This window comes from Gobio gobio, assembly GCF_949357685.1.
Source record: "Gobio gobio genome assembly, chromosome: 1".
Lineage (NCBI taxonomy): Eukaryota > Metazoa > Chordata > Actinopteri > Cypriniformes > Gobionidae > Gobio > Gobio gobio.
In genome coordinates, this window is record NC_137097.1 from 1911489 (window position 1) to 1929128 (window position 17640).

General features: G+C 41.3%; 1 protein-coding gene across 1 annotated transcript in view; it reads right to left on the reverse strand.

Moving 5' to 3' along the window:
* Window positions 1–16163, reverse strand: part of LOC307127968 (NACHT, LRR and PYD domains-containing protein 12-like) — a 77509-nt gene extending 61346 nt beyond the window's left edge. Inside the window, exon 1 of the mRNA XM_079819464.1 lies at window positions 16000–16163. The gene's annotated coding sequence lies outside the window, so the exon portion shown is untranslated. The remainder of the gene's footprint in view (window positions 1–15999) is intronic.
* Between the last annotated feature and the right edge of the window lie 1477 nt (window positions 16164–17640).

The following is a 17640-nucleotide window of genomic DNA, read 5'->3' on the forward strand; positions in this document are numbered from 1 at the left end:
GTCTGCAACTTCGACGACCTACCAAGTCCAGTCGATAACGGGTAGACCACTCAGTCGGAGGCAGGTTAGTCGCTCCGTGGGCCCCATCGGAGTGCAAGTCGGAATCCTCCACATGGAGCGACTACACCTGCTGGTTCTGGAGGAATCCACCGCTGACATCACCTAGGGCGCCCGTGGTTAGAGCAGCACAACCCAGTCATCTCCTGGAAGACGGGAGAAGCCCTGAAGTGGGACGACAACTGCTTCCCGGACTGCTTCCCATCTCCACCGATTCGTCCCTCTCCGCGTCCCCAAGATCTCCCTGTCTGTGCCACGTCCATCGAGAGTCCGGTAGAGAGACGATCGGTGGATGTCCCCGCCTGTTACGCCCCCTTCAGAGACGTCTTCTGTCCCCAACGGGCTTCCAAGCTGCCTCCCCATCGGCCATGGGACTGCGCCATCGATCTGCTGCCGGGTGAACCAGTGCCCAGGGGGAAAATCTATCCCCTTTCCCTTCCGGAGGAGAAGGCCATGGAGGATTACATCAAGGAGGCGCTGGAGCAAGGCTACATCCATCCATCCACCTCCCCTGCTGCTTCGAGTTTCTTCTTCGTGGCCAAGAAGGACGGAGGCTTGCGGCCTTGTACTATCGCTCCCTGAATAACATCACTGTTAAATTCAGGTATCCCCTTCCTCTCGTCCCAGCTGCCCTGGAACATCTCCGTGGTGCCGCTGTGTTCACGAAGTTGGACCTCCGCAGCGCATATAACCTCATCCGGATATGTGAGGGGGACGAGTGGAAGACCGCCTTTGTCACGTCCACAGGTCACTACGAGTATCTCGTGATGCCATATGGACTCGCCAACGCCCCCTCCGTATTCCAGGACTTCATACATGAGGTGCTCCGGGAGTGTCTCCACAGGTACGTGCTGGTCTACATTGATGACATCTTGATCTACTCCTGGAGCATGGCCGACCATCGCCGTCACGTTGCGGAGGTCCTTCAACGCCTCAGGAACTACCAGCTCTACCTCAAGGCCGAGAAATGCTCCTTCCATCAGCCCTCAGTGCAGTTCCTCGGTTACATCATCGATCACAGTGGCATCCGGATGGATGAGAGGGAGGTGGAAGCCATCCGGTCCTGGCCAACCCCATCTACTGTGAAAGAAGTGCAACGATTCCTAGGTTTCTCCAATTTCTACCGACGCTTCATCCAGAACTACAGCTCCATCACCAGTCCCCTCACCAGCCTTCTCCGCAACAAGCCCAAGTCTCTGTCCTGGACCCCATCCGCCACCCAAGTCTTCCAGACCCTGAAGGATGCCTTCACGACAGCTCCCCTCTTGGTCCATCCCGATCCCGAGATTCCATTCGTCGTGGAAGTGGACGCCTCCACCACCGGGGTGGGTGGGGTCCTATCTCAGCAGCAGGTGAACCCCAGCCGTCTCAATCAATGTGCCTTCTTCTCCCGCAAGCTCTGCCCGGCGGAGATTAACTACGACATCGGCAACCGAGAGCTCCTCGCCATTAAGCTCGCACTGGAGGAGTGGAGGCACTGGTTAGAGGGCGCCAAACATCCGTTCCTGGTCCTTACTGAGCATAAGAACCTGGGGTATCTCCGCGAGGCAAGACGAATCAACCCCCGACAGGCTCGCTGGGCACTCTTCTTCACAAGGTTCGACTTTCACATTTCCACAGGGGCCAAGAACATCAAGGCGGATGCCCTTTCCTGCATCCACAGCCTGAGGAACGATCCGAAGAAGAAGAGGAACCCATTCTCCCCACGAAGCTCTTCCTCAGTCCCATCACATGGTCGGAAGAGACCTTGCCCTCTACCCATACCTCCACCGACGTGCCGCCGGGCTGTCCTCCAGGCTTGCAGTACATCACACGAGCACAACGCATCCCTCTCATTCACTCCTCGCACACATCACTGGGCACTGGTCACCCTGGGGTCCATGAAATCCTCTCGCTGCTACGCCAGCGCTTCTGGTGGCCACACATGCCAGCTGATGTCAGAAGGTACGTGCGGGGATGCTGGGAATGCGCCATGGCTAAAAGCCCTCGACACCTGCCAGCCGGGAAACTCCTGCCTCTGCCCGTTCCCAACCGTCCGTGGTCACACCTAGGGGTAGACTTCTTTTCAGACCTGCCCAATTCTGAGAACTGTACCTGTGTCCTCGTAGTGGTGGATCGCTTCTCGAAGTCCTGCTGACTGCTCCCACTACGAGGACTCCCCACAGCCCTGGAGACCGCGGAAGCCATGTTTAACCACGTCATCCGGTATTATGGCATCCCCGAAGACATCGTATCAGACAGAGGTCCTCAATTCATCTCCAAAGTATGGAAAGCCTTCTTCGCACTCCTAGGTGTGACCGTAAGCCTCACGTCCAGATACCATCCTCAGACGAATGGGCAGACGGAAAGAAAGATCCAGGAGATTCAGGGACATCAGACTGCGTCTGCAGTGTAAGAAGTTGAGTCCCAGGTTCATTGGCCCCCTTCAACATCCTGCAGCAGATCAATCCGGTGACGTACAAACTCCATCTACCCCCTCAATACCAGATTCACCCCTCTTTCTATGTGTCTCTCCTGAAACCTCACTACCCTTCTGTTTCTGTTTCCCCAGAGCATGGCGTTACTCTGGAGCCTCCCCCTCCACTCCTCGTTGACGACGGCGCAGCATACTAGGTCCAGGACATCTTGGACTCCCGGCGTCGTGGTGGTCAACTCCAGTACCTAGTGGACTGGGAGGGGTACGGTCCTGAAGAACGATCTTGGGTAGCCAGGCATGACATCCTTGACCTGAATCTGCTGGAGACGTTCCACACTACCCGCCCTGATCGACCGGCACCTCGGGGTAGAGGTCGACCACCACGGCGTCAGGGTCCTCGGCCCTCAGGAGATGGCCGTGGAGAGGGGGGTAATGTTACAAGCACGCCAGGCACCACCCTCTCACAACCACAACGATCCCAATCACCTGAATACTGAGCACACACACCTGCACGTCATCACCACAGCAATCACTACCTGCACTTAAGCCCCACGCTCACACTCAGTCACTGTCCAGTAACGTTTGCACATGCTACTCTACATGCTTGCTTCCTCGGACTCACCTGACTACCTACCTGATCTCCAACGAACCCTGAGTGTCTCCTCATCTCGTCCTGTCTCCTGGTCCTCGTCTCCTTCGATCCATTGTCCCTGTGTTCAACTATCAAGAAACGTATCGTATCACCAGCATATCCAGCATTCACCTGAAACACTCTCTCTGACTCTCACCGCCCCTGCTCACTTCCTGGTTCAGCAAATAAACTCCGCTTTCACCTGCCTCTGTTATCCGTGTCACCTCTGTTTGTAACAGATGATCAAACCATTAGTAAATGATGAGTATATAATTTATCGATGCATCGTTAAAGTTGTAAGCTGGTCTGTTAAAACCCACAAAAATGCAATTATGCTAAAGCTATTTTTTTAAAGAATAAATTACTAGTTGTCAAATAAATAAACATTTTAAAATGACTTAAAGTCAGGGGATTGCAGTGCGTCAAGTTAAATCCTTTAACTCAACAGTGCAGACTTGTGTTGTGTGGGATATAGTGCTAATGTGAACTGGTTTTACCCTCCACTGAAGCTCACATCAGGTGCACGAAGACTCCATGTGAGTCAGAGAAGACAGCTGTCAGCATTTACATTAAAGTACACACTACAAAGTGTTCAACACCTGTTATAGATGATGTTGTAAACGCATGAATAAAAAAATTACAAAGCTTTCTTACCCGTTACAAATTATCTGTGTGTGTATACAAGGCATTTACAACCCTTTCTGCGACCCCTAATCTAAAGTGTAGACTATTCATCACTTGTGAAGGTCTTACACATCATTCGTAGATCTTTCTTACCCGTTACAAATGATCTGTGTGTGTATACAACGCATTTACAACCCTTTCTGCGACCCCTAATCTAAAGTGTAGACCAGTGGTCGCCAACCCGTCGATCGCGATCGACTGGTCGATCTTTATCCCTGTCCCGGTAGCTCCCGATAAGTAACCGAAAAATAATTAACAACATGTAACAAGAAGAATTATGTACCGCTCCTTTAATGCAGAAGGCAGTCCGTGCCGTGGACGGAGCGCGTGCTGTGAACGTCGCATGTATGCGTGTAATATTTCTGTTGCTCTCACTGTTTATTTTCTGTTCAGTAACACGGTTGTTAGTGAAGTGTTTTGCAAACTGCCCCATGTGCGCGTGGGATCGACGACGCTGATAATAAACCCCTGTGAAATATCAGATACGTGAGTTTTGCTTTCACTTGACTAACGTTACAACCATTCAGGCCAGCTATCCGGCCTCTCTGTGTAAAGCCGTACAAACACATTATAAAGGCACGAAATCGCTCCTTATGCTCCCAAAATGTATTCTCTGCAACCTCAATTCACACAGCACAAATCGACCGATGCTATAGTTTTGACAGCGCTGCTGCAGCTGAATATCTCTTCAGCAAACTGCCAGTAAAAGTTGCAGATGATTGCAGATTATCATTAAAAGTAAAGTAACTAAATGATCAGTGCTTATGCCACTCTCTCTCCTATTGCAGTCCTTGATTTGAAATTAGCTGTTGATCAATACAATGCAGGTGACGTGAACTCCATTAAAAATGCATATAACGTGGGAATTGAAGACACCACATTTATGTGACCAAGTGTAAATGGAATCGTTCTGATAAATCAGATATCTGATCTGTAAAAACACGAAGTGGACCAGGTATAAATAGTCCCAGCAAGATAACTGTTCGGGATGCTTGAAATATAGGAATATAGGAAGAAAAATATAAATATTGAATTGGGGTGGGGTGGGGTGGGGAGGGGAGGGGGGTTAAATGAATGTATCTCTGAACGAAACTGTCTCCAGAATAGTTTTGATGGAATTTTACAGCAGTACCCAAAGAAACGCTTCTTTTCCATAAGCACCATCTACTACCAAAAAGTGAATTAGCATTTTAATTCAGTCCATCTGTTTTTGTTTTGTGCAGGTGTGTCTTATGTATCAATTTCACAAAGCTAAAGCTGAATAAAGTCTTGAAATTATGCAATCTAATTTAAATAAAAAAACACTGCTCATGCTACATGTGTGTACCTTTGTTTGGGTAGTGATTAAAATGCAGTGGTTGCCTCACATTTCAAATGGCTAATTTTCTTAAGGCTAGTTTGGGCTGTTATAGAGCAAATAAACAACAAAACAATTTGCTTAAGCAAAGAAAAAGAAAAAAAACGACAGATGTTCTCGAAATAAATAAAAAAAACCTCTGAATCGGCCATGAAAAAAAGTAGATCTTGCCTTTCTTCAAGGCTGAGGTCAGGGATCTTTGGCTTGAAAAGGTTGGTGACCACTGGTGTAGACTATTCATCACTTGTGAAGGTCTTACACATCATTCATAGATCTTTCTTACCCGTTACAAAGGATCTGTACGTGTATAGAAGGCATTTACAACCCTTTCTGCGACCCCTAATCTAAAGTGTAGACTATTCATCATTTGTAAATGTCTTGCGCATCATTCGTAGATCTTGCTTACCAGTAACAAATGATCTGTACGTGTATAAAAGGCATTTACAACACTTTCTGCATCCCCTGATTGCTACAATAAATGTAAGTTACAAGTAAAAATTTAATTCTGCTATTCCTCACCTGTTGCAATAGAAATGTGTAAATAGGTAAATCATCTGATTACTGTAAGCATTTCACTCCTATTCGTCTCATATTGACGCCTGGTCAGTTCCCAGCATAATTTTAAATTTATTTTCTTTTTTTATTTACGGAATTCATACAAGTTTTGAACATTTAACCCATCCCCTTCACTAAACCTACCTGTGTGTGTATTATAAAACACAGATATAACAGGCAGATACAACTGCAGGCACAATTTATTCAAAAAGTACAAATATTCCAAGTGTCCCGAGGCCAAACGATTGGTTTGTGTGAAGTAAATCCCCAAAAGCGATCAGCAGCGTCGAGTCCATCCGCCGAATATCATGAACACATTTCAAAATTTCCCGCCAGAAGAAACGTTACGTCAGCTTTGACAGCATTGGCTGTCATATGTCTCGTGACCAACTGCGTCATTACATCAGCTTTGATTGTAAAATGCCATTGGCTCTTGTGTGTCTTGTGACCGATTGCGTCATGCTAAAGAGTCTTGTGTATCATTTGAATGAGAAATATGAACTGACCAAGCGTCAATATGTGACAATTAGGAGTGAGACCGTGTTGATTTTAACAGACCAGCTTACAACTTTAACGATGCATCAATAAATTATATACTAATCATTTACTAATGGTTTGATCATCATTTGTTGACCATGATTTGTAAATTATTTGTTTATCATTATCTAATAACTTGTATGAATGTACTGAATGCCAATGGAGGCCTATCTGAGGCCTTTCTCAGCCATCAGCTTTGAACAAAAATATCTTAATTTGTGTTCCGAAGATGAACGGCGGTCTTACGGGTGTTGAACGACATGAGGGTGAGTAATTAATGTCATAATTTTCATTTTTGGGTGAACTAACCCTTTAATATGACGCAAGTGGAAGTAAGGAGTCCGCGTGATATTATTAATGTGAGTTTCAAAGGATAGTGTCCCATCCATGATAACACCCAAACTTTTAACCTGTGAGGAAGGACAGATTGCATTATTGTCAATGTACAAAGAAAAACAATTAGATTTAGATTCAACGGATCTAGTGCCAACAAGTAAGCCTCAGTTTTGTTGCCATTTAGCTTCAAGAAGTTCGCTGAAAGGCAATCTTTAATTTCAGCTAAACCGCTGAACAAAGATGGTGGAGGAAAAGAACCAGTCGGTTTGGCAGACAGGTAAAGTTGGGTGTCATCCGGATAACAATGAAAATTAATACCATGTTTTATCAAAATAGGAAGCATATAAATAATGACAAGAAGTGGGCCCAAAACAGAACCCTGGGGAACACCAGTGGTGACTGTAGATGTTCTTGATTTAAAACTTTTTAATTGAATATGCTGAGTGCGTCCAGATAGATACGACCTAAACCAAGACAGAGCAGTGCCAGTAATCCCAATAGAAGCTAACCTGTCGAGAACAATCTTATGTGAAACAGTAGCAAAGGTAGCGCTCAAGTCAAGAAGGACAAGTATGGTTAACAGCCATAAGTTGTGGCGCATAAGTTGTGATTTATAAAAACAAACTTGACGGGAAAATTTGCGCATCTGCACCCAAACTCTGACCCATGCATACAAACATTTTGGAGACAAAGCAGTTTGGCGACACTGATGGGGAGCTGAGGGACTGACGGCAGATGAAGGAAATGAACTTGAGACGTTGCTCATACCATAAACATACAAATCACTTTCAATCCTCATTAAGCATCCTAATCATAATGCATGTTCACAATACCAATTTAAATAAATAAATGGCAATAAATGATCAAATAAAAGTATATCAAATTATTTTCCTTCATTATAATTATTTTATTTAAAAAAAATAAAAAAATAAAAAATAAACGCTCCATCCTGGTAACAACTCAAGTCCTTTCAGTTTTAGGATTTTTGGCAAACGGGAGTTACCAGCTGGAGTTGGTTTACAACTATCATAATGCGATTTGTTTCTGCACAAAGCTTGTTTTGAAAACGTATAATTCTCATTATTAAAATGTCAAAGCAATACATACACTGTTACACTGTTTTGGAACAGGCCAATATCAAAAGGCAATTTGCAGCAATGTCCGCATTCCCAAATGTAATTAGCGCAATTGACTGCACTCATATTGGGCTCCACATGAGAATGAGTTAATTTATGTGAATCGAAAACATGCACAAGTTATTTGTGAAGCCAACATGATTCTGACAAACATTGTGGCACGATGGCCTGGTTCAACACATGACTCATTTATTGTAGCGCACAGCAGGAATAGACTTGAGGCAGGTGCCGTGTGCGATGGGTGGCTTCTTGGTAAGTGAAAAACTACATATAATGGTATGTTTTTTGACATTCAAGCCTACAGTACAATTGATCTGTTATACTGTGCCAGGTGACAGTGGTTACCCCCTGAGATGCTGGCTCCTCACCCCATTTCCAAACCCTCAGAGTGCAGAGCTAATGCACTACAATGATGCCCACGCTCGTGGACGCTCAGTAGTTGAGAGAGCCATTGGTGTCCTCAAGTGTAGAAGGCGTTGCCTTGATGTTTCAGGGGGTAGGCTTTTATATCAACTGAAAAAAGTCCGCCAGATCATCATGGCATGCGCCATCCTACACAACATGGCACAGAGGAATGGTGTCCCTCTCCTCCCTTACCAACAGCATGAGGAGCCTGACCCACATGATGATGATGGTATAGTTTCAAACCTATTTCATGGTTTGCGTTCTCGGGCCATCAGACACTGTTGCCGTGCGGGTGAGGTCCGGAATGCATTTGGGTTTTTATTTTAGTTGAAGATGGTGTTGTTGAAATGGCACCAAATTAAATAACTAATCAGTTTTTACGACAGAAATTAATCAATCAAAAACTTTTCTTCAAAAGCAATTTTTTCCCCGTTATCACTGTTAAGCTTTGAAGCAATCTGTGTGGTAAAAAGCTCCATATAAATGAAGATGACTTCACTTGACTTGACTTTAAAATATCTAGCTTCCAACGGACCGCCTGCCTCATGCAATTTACGGAGAAAATGTGATGCCTCTCGCAGTTTAAAACACTTACCCTATGTCCGACGTCATCGTTATGCCTGTTGTGCTTTTTTGGGCTTCAAATTTTGGGTAGCCATTTACTGCAATTATAATCCTTGGATTAGCCATGATATTTATTAATATAACTTAAAATATAACGTCTGAAAGAAGAATGTCATATACACCTAGGATGGTTGATGGTGAGTAAAATATGGGCTAATTTTCATTTTTGGGTGAACTATCCCTTTAAGAAAGAAAAGAGCCACTTATTAATAAAAGAGTTAGCATTAATCTTTACACGTTTACCCAGGATTAACTGTGAGTCAAATGAGTAACAGTGTTACCAGTATCAACAGTCCCCTCCCCTTCTTATAAGCAAACTGAAATGTATCTAATGGTGGATTTACATTACATTTCAGTCTGGACACCACATACTTCTCCAGGCATTTCATTATTATAGATGATATAGCAATTGGTCTAAAATCGTTGTTATAAACAGCACAAGATTTTTTAGGAACAGGTGTAATAATAGTCTTTTTCCATAAGTGGATCATATGATTATTCACCGATTGCTGGAAAATTGGACACCATGCTGGGGTTAACTGAAATACCGTCTGGCACAGTAGATTTCTTAGTGCAAATTTTATGAAAAACTTAAGTAACCTCTTAAGGATCCACAAGTAATCTAGCTACTGTTACACATTTAAGAGTTTGTAAAAACAGGATCATTATTATCAAACCGTATAAAAAGTCATTCAGATCTTTCGCTTTCTTAGGGTGTTTTCACACGTGGTCCTTATCAGGGGTCTGAGCGTGGTTTGTGTGATTGTTGGCCCATATGTGAACTACCCAAACGTTTTCAGACCTCTTTAAAGCGAACCGAGCTGAGACCATCTCAGGAGGTGGTCTGGGTATGGTTCAATCTCATCTTATGGTACGGTTCACTAAAAACATGCAATCTGAACACAAACCGCTCTGGGCTTACTTGATTTTTCTGTTCCCGAATTCCAATGTAGTTTTGGTCATCAGATGCCTCCGTACAAATCGGCTGTTCATCATGGCTGCTTCTTCTGGCAAATCTCTTCAAAATTTTTGTTCACAACTTACACTACTTTATTTATATTTCAATCACTTTAAAATTTAAAGCAGTTTATTAGGGCCCAAGCCCTGAAAGGGCGAAGAGCCCTAATGTTCCCCTAAGGATTAATCTTTTTTTTTCCTTCTTTTTTTTTTACTTCTCTGGCACTTTTGGGGCACTTAACGTGCTCGAAAACTCTTGAAACTAGCGTCGGAATGCGCGGCCATCAGAGCCGACCTGAAACTGGTACCTACGCGGGGGGGGGGGGGGGGGGGTCTGAAAACTTGGTCCATATATCAAACACACTTGCACGTACATGTATGAAACTCTGTGCACATATAGAACTCATTGGGCCAAACAACTTTCGTGCTCTAATTTATGCGTCAGCCCAACAGGAAGTGAGCTATTATGGGTTGTTCAGACAACGCATGCTCTGGAATTTAATATTCTAATTTATGGAACAATTTATGTCTTAAATGGTGCTATATTTTGCTGATATTTGATATAATGTACAGCACCTTGGTCAACAATTGTTGTTTTTAATGGTGCTATATAAATAAAGCTGAGTTGAGTTGAGTTGATCAGGTGAAACCGGGGATTGAACCACCAACCTTCCAGTTTGTAGACAACCTACATGAACCACTGAGCCACTGCCGGGTGCAGTAAGCATAAGCACAATCAGCCAGAGTCCAGGCCGGAGCCGAGTAGTAACACCTTATACATCATTAGGAAGATTAGACCCTAAACAAATCCTTGTCCAGCATGTACTGTCAAGCCTTTGCAACTGATCCAGAATGCTGCAGCAAGAGTGGTCTTTAATGAGCCAAAGAGAGCGCATGTCATTGCGCTCTGCAAGTGAACAGTGCCTTGTAGTGCCATCCCAAAGAGGCACAAAATCACTTTCACTGACCTTTTCCTGGACTGTTCCCTGCTGGTGGAATGACCTGCCTAACTCAACCCTAGAAGATGTGTATTAAAAAACAGCTAAAGACAGTTCTTTATTGTCAACACATGACCCATTAATACTAACACTTTCAGGTAAACATTGCATACATTTTAAAATCTTGCTTATTACTTACAAAACCCTAAATGGTTTCGCTCCAGTACTTGAGCGAGCTCTTAACATATTATACTCCATCACGTCTACTGCAGTCTCAAAACTCTGGCCAGTTGATAATACCGAGAATATCCAAATCAACTGCAGGCGGTCGATCCTTTTCCTATTTAGCACCTAAACTCTGGTACAGACTTCCTAGCATTGTTCGGGAAGCAGACACACTCTGTAAGTTTAAATCTAGACTAAAAACACATCTCTTTACTATGGCATACACATAAAAACTTTTTTTTTCTTCAATTAAAAGATTATTAGGCTGCATTAACTAGGTCAGCCGGAACCGGGAACACTTCCCATAACACGTGATGTACTCGTGACATCATCAGAAGAATGGCATCTACCCTAATGATAGTCTCTCTGTTTATCCCGAGGTTTACTGCAGTCAGCCGGATCCGGGCTGTATCCAGATCAGATGGTGGACCTGCGCTCAGAGAAGACCAACACATGACTCTGAAGTGTCTGAGAGACCGCGTCAATTAGACTCCCCCTGAAATTGCCTCATCGACACGGCATCCTCAATAAACCCGTCTCCGGCGTGATGACTCTGATCTTTTGAATATTCCGATCTAATATGACCTCTGACCTGTAAAGTTGCCAGAATAATAATCATACGCTGTTTGTTAATTGGCCAGAGGAGAACTCTGGAGAATCCCCCCCCCCCGTATTTATAATAGGCCTACATTTATTTTAACTATACTACAAACCCACTGACATATAGCTAGAGACTGATACTGATATAAATATTATAATTAAACTTTATTTGGAGTTCTTCTTAGTTAGTTAGTGGTACTTTATTGTTCAGCCTAAGCTGAAAATGTATCTTTGGTCTCGCCACACAATCACAGAACAGTTAACAGTACACAACACCCAATAAATACATCTAACAATACAATACATCAACAATGACAAAATTTAAAGATTCACATTTCCTACCTCTTATTCAAAAGACTTATTGCATTTGGTACGAAAGTTTGTTTATATATTGCTTTAATTGCTTTTGGCATTCTATAACAACGACGTGATGTTAATAATTTTAAAAACATGATTCAAGGGGTGTGTTGTGTCTCATTATAATCAAAGCTTTTCTCTGAACAGCAATTTGGTATAACTGAGCGACTGATTTTTGCTTTAATCCTATAATTTTTCCTGCTACTCATGTAATTCTGTCTAATTTAACTTTATTTAAGTAACTCGTCCGAAAGTTCAATTTACAGCCAATCATGATTCCTAAATACTTAAAAGTCTTAACAATTTCAACAGTTTGATCACATTGCATTATTTCTGTTAAAGGCTCTGAATGATTTAAAATCAAACTTTTGTTTTACGTACATTTATCAATAAGGAACTTTCTTCACACCATTTTTCTAGTGTCAAAACCTGTTCCTCGTACTCAAAATGTACACAGTCTTTCCATAAAAGTGCCGCAAGTGCCATATCATCTGCATATTTATATAGTTTGTAATTCTCATGCTGCAATCTTATACCACTTGTATAAACAGAAAATAAAAGAGGTGACAGGACGCATCCTTGGGGTGCCCCCGTGTTTAGAAATATAATATCAGATTCGAACCCCCGAGCACAAACTCGCTGTGGTCGATTTGTTAAGAAATTCTTTATCCAATGAACTATTCCTCAATTTACATCTAGAACCAGGAGACGTTCCAATAGCAAATGTATCTGCATGGTATTAAAGGCAGACGTGTAATCAATAAAAAGAACACGCACATAAGCCTTTGATTGTTGTAAATGGTTTGTAATTGTATCGACCATAGTGAGCGTTGCATCCTCTGTTACTCTTTGTGCTTTATATGCAAATTGCAGTACGTCTAATTGTTCTGATATGTATGGTTTTAGATAATCACTAACTACTCTTTCCATGCATTTAGCAAGTATTGATGTTAACGCCACAGGACGAAAGTCATCTAGATTTTTTGCTTTCACTTTTTTCGGAAGGGGTCTTATAAATGATAACTTCCATAGATTTGGTACGATCTGTAAGTCTAATAAAAACTGAAATAATTTTGTTAGGGGGTCAGTTAGTTCATTTGCACATATCTTTAAAATTCTGCCCTTAAGGCCATCTGGACCCGGTGCTTTATAGGGCTTAATGCATTTAAGGGACCTTCTGATTTGGTCCCCTGTCAACCAAATCGGTGGCGCCACTGGAATATTATTACTTATTTCTTCAATCTTATTCCAGTTATCGGCTGCATCATATCTTCCATAAAACAAATTCAAATCGTTAACCCATTTAAAACCATCCGTCCCTATAATGATATCATTATTTACATTTCTTGAGTCATGCCCCATCATCTTATTCAAGCCTTGCCAAGCACTCCTTGCATCTTGATTCACTAACTGATCCTCTACCTTATGTTTAAAATCAATCTTTGCTTTCTGTATCATAGCTCTCAGTTTCTTCCTTTTAATTTTAAACCCCTCATGATTATTTTCACGAAATGCCCAATTATTTTCAATGAGGAGTTTTTTTTAAATCTTTAGAGAGCCATGGCTTATTATTTGAGAAGATTGTAACCATCTTAGTATCAATAACTGTTTCTTCACAAAATTGAATATAAGAGGTAATACAGTCAGTTAGTTTGTGAGGGTCTCTGCATGAATAAAAAAAAAAAACATCCCAGTTTGTAGTGCAAAAACAGTCCTTTAATATGTCTTCTTTGTCCTTACCTGAATTCTCTTTTCCACTGGTTTATCCCTTCTGACAAGTTGTCTGTATTTTGGCAGTAGATGGATAACATTGTGATCTGATCTACCAATCAGTGCTCGACATACTGCCTTGTATGCGCCGTCAATGTTGCCATAACATAAATCCAGTGTGCGTGAGAAACAGGTTGGACAATCAATATATTGTTGCAAGTGTGGAAGAGTCTCTGTTAGTGAAAGTGTATTAAAATCCCCCAGTATGAAGACTGGTTGGTCTGCCGACTTTGTTAGGATCCTAGTAAAGCACTCTGCAATATGCTCTGCTGCCTCGTTATTATTAGGACCTGGTACATATACTAGGAATATGGTTATTTGACCAAATTCCCGCGGCAGATAAAAAGGTCTAAATGATACAACCAAAGTCTCATAGTCTGGGGTACAAGTCTGTTCAATTATAGTAAACTGTGATGACTGTGATTCTTGATCTCCTTCTTTTGCGCAAACATACTTGTTGGAATCTTTACTTCAATAACGTGATTATCATATCGTAACGATAGCAAGAAGTCTCTTGAATAAGTCCGGCTCGACACCAAAGAAGCCAGTTGATCTTCAAAAGCCTTGCCCGCCAGCACCACTCCAACCAGCGCCAAGGCCATGCTGATCATAAACACATTCATACTGCTCCCAATTTAAAAGAACAGAATTAAAAAGAATAAAATAACAACTTAGATCCACCAACAAACGACACGAGACAGCAAGACACAGGGTCAGCAGCAGGCCGCGGCCCCGGAAGTTTCATTCATTTAACCATTAATTTTCTTTATTGCACAATGCATATTTCTTAATATTAAGCCTACAATGTGTTTAATATCACTATTACTAAGGATAGTATGATCACTGTATAATTTAAAAGCAAGATATTTAAAGTGTATCTAAAGTATACTTGCAATAGTTGCATAATCAAATAGACTTGAGTATATATTTAGTTGGACCTCAGCACAATTCCCAGATAACTTAAGTACATTAATACTTTAGCACAATTTAAGTATACCTATTTAGTATACTTCAAGTACAATTGCAGCTATTTATATTAAGTACATAAATATACATGTATTTGTAGTATATTTAGCATAAAATAAATGCATTTCCAATACATTTTAGTATATTATTTTTCACTAGGGTTAGTTTTAAGGTTATGTTTTCTTTCTCCATTCTGTCGCCTCTGGCTGGCTTAGTTGGGGACACTTAATGTTCAACAATATTCTTGATCTGACTACACTGACACTATTGTATGTGAACTGAACTGAGTTGGACAATGACACTATTTTCTCTCAGAGATTCTCTACATCCAAGATGAACTCTGTTTGTATAATTGTCACTGTAAAGCTGCTTTGACAATCTCTATTGAATAAAGCGCTCTATAAAAAAAAAATAAAGCTTGACAAAAGACAAGCCTAAACACTGGAATGCCAAACACAAGGTTGAGCGATGCGGTGACAGAGTTACTTTGTTTTTGTTGGACACATCAGTAGATGGCAGTGCAGCGTCAAACACCATTGTGCTATCAGTACTTCAAGAATTCAGAGAACAGTGATGCCAACACTATTCAAAACACTATTCAGAAAGTTATTTCACAAGGAATAATTGTTGTTGAAAACTACAAGTGTCGTTTACAAGGGCTCGTCTGTTCTCTACTGTAGTGCACTGAGGATGGTCCAATGCACTGCCAAGTGTAATCGAACAGATTTCATAGGCTGAATGAAGTATGTGACGTCAGTTGACTACTGTTTTGCAGTTTTTCATTCTATGTGAAACATGATGGACATAGTAAAATGGAAAGAATGTGTAGAATTAATGCATGAACATGTTCTTACTGAAACAACTTTTTCTGATATGACTTTATTACAGTGAAACCACTGCAAAAATTCACTTCAAAACCAGTTTAACCAGGACCATTAAAAACAAACAAACACACACACACACACACACACACACACACACACACACACACACACACACACACACACACACACACACACACACACACACACACACACACACACACACGTTTACAGTTGGACGGGTTCCCAGAAAGCAGGTTTATGTCCCAGAGAAGATTTTTCAGGGTTAGTTTACTTCAGATAAATGTCTCTAAGCTTCAGAGTTTTTTCAGTGTGAAATGTGTGAAAGCACATAGACTCCTCATAAATCATTATTATTCAATTATTGTCCAATCTCACATTTAACCTCAGCCTGAGTTCGAGTTCTTCATCATGTGTTTTATTCATTTAACCATAACGTGACAAACAGTAAAAAAAAAAAAAAAATTTAAGCCTTCAGTGATTCACTTACAAACACACTTGATCATCTGTCAGATCATGACATAAAGAGATTTAAATAAAATCATCACAATGTCTTCAGCACAGCATTATAGTCTCACAAGCACACAAAAAGCACAAAACACTCACCTCAAATCATGTTTGGAGAGGTTTCTTCTTGTTGCTCTGAACTGTTGTGTTGAATTCTCTGAAATGTCTGTCGCTTCTACAGATCAAGGACATGTTTTCAGGTTAGAGATGTGAGAATGAGAAGAATGTCACTCAGCCATCAGTACAAGTGATCTCTCTGATCTGATTGGTTATTCAGAAAGGCTCGTTCTCTGTGCTGAACAGTTGTAGAAGTAGTTTTACAAGTTTATCAGTGTATCAGGTAGGCCAGAGTATGTTGTCTTATTTTGCTTTTCAATTTGAAATGAGCAGTAAAAAAGAAAACTGCTGTTTATTTGTATTGTCAGAAAATAAATACAAGTTCATAAATAGCAGGGATGGGCAGTATTACAGATACATGTATATTTGACTCTTTCCCCACCATTTTCCGTCACTTGTGAGAATATGCTTCCTCGCCATTGACCGACCGAAACAAAGCATATGGCTGACAACACGGCATTGTGTCAAGAGCGCCAAAAGACAAGGATAAAGACACTTTAACAGTCTGTTTTGACCTACAGAATGTTATTTCATGTCCACGAGCTGAAATTAGCTACAAACTTAACTTGTATAATCTTACTGCTCACAGCTCACAAACCAAGAAAAACTGTTTCTCTTGAAAAACTGGTTTCCTTGTTTACCCTGAGATCAGCTTCAGTGCTTTTTGTTCAGTGGTATGTTACTTTAGCAGTAATCTGCATTATATGCTTAGAGCGATCAAAAATTAAATTCAAGGAATGTGTTCAAGGAAACAAATGAGAACATACCTACAAAACATTCAATACATATGACAGGGATGCAAACGGGTGAGGGGTAAAAAAAGGCGAGAACATTGCGTGGATAGAGAACAAGTTTTTTTTGTATATTTACTTTTCATGCTCATTTCTAGACACTATCAAGGTTCTTTGCATCTGCCAGAAAACTAATTCTAACAGGTAAGAGGTAAAAAGTTTTTGTGTTTTATGCAGGGCAAAACATTCCTTTATAAAACACAAAAGATTCAATAGATGTGGGAGCTGAATACATACAAAAACTCTGTTTTTTCGGGCTCAAGAAGGTGGATTGGTTTTTAGCAGCGTTCATCACCATAGTAACTTACACTACACGGCTAACCTGCTCTGGAGCAGGTTTTATTCTGGGTTAGAGATCACAAACCCAAACATGACCAATCAGCTGCAAGTAAAGATGCAATAAAGCCACACCCCCTGTTCCAAATTAAAGCAGTTTATAGTGAAAAAAGCTCCTCTTTTTGGTGCTAATTATTTATTATATTTAAATTATATGAATTATAAGTATCACTTAATTAAATTATTGGCTGCTACACATCTTTACATAGGCTATAAATCATATTTCATGACCCCGTGCAAACTACGGACTGCAGCTTTAACTAAATTGGATTGTTTTTGTGGTTTTCATATAACTCTCAGGCATACAAATGTACATATTATAATGATTCATAAGAGTGGGGGAATATATAGCATAACTACTGGATTTAGTGGGCTCCCTGGGCGGCCCCTGTAATTGTCACAACCTTTCACCCCACTAGCAACGGCCCTGGTTTTGAACAAGTAATTGCTTAATAGCCTACAGTATAATGTGTAAGAATAAAGTATATTGAATAAA